The following is a 275-nucleotide window of genomic DNA, read 5'->3' as shown; positions in this document are numbered from 1 at the left end:
CTGTGTGTGTGTGATTCCACACACGAGTTTATTCAAAAGTAAACAATTCCTTTGAACTATAAGATTATTAAATCATATAATATCTAGGAAACTAATAACTTTAAAAGACATCAAAGATCATCAAAATATTACACGTCGCCATACCCTTTGCCTGTGCTGTCGTCCTCGTAACCAGAGGGACCAGCATATCCCTCCGGCTGTGCCTCCCCACGCAGCTGGTTTATTACAGCACTGGATGGACGCGTTCAGTGAATGGCAGACTGTCTAGTTATACA

The sequence above is a fragment of the Penaeus monodon genome, chromosome 22 (genome assembly GCF_015228065.2).
Source record: "Penaeus monodon isolate SGIC_2016 chromosome 22, NSTDA_Pmon_1, whole genome shotgun sequence".
Taxonomy (NCBI): Eukaryota; Metazoa; Arthropoda; class Malacostraca; order Decapoda; family Penaeidae; genus Penaeus; species Penaeus monodon.
Note: the sequence above shows the minus strand (reverse complement) of the source record.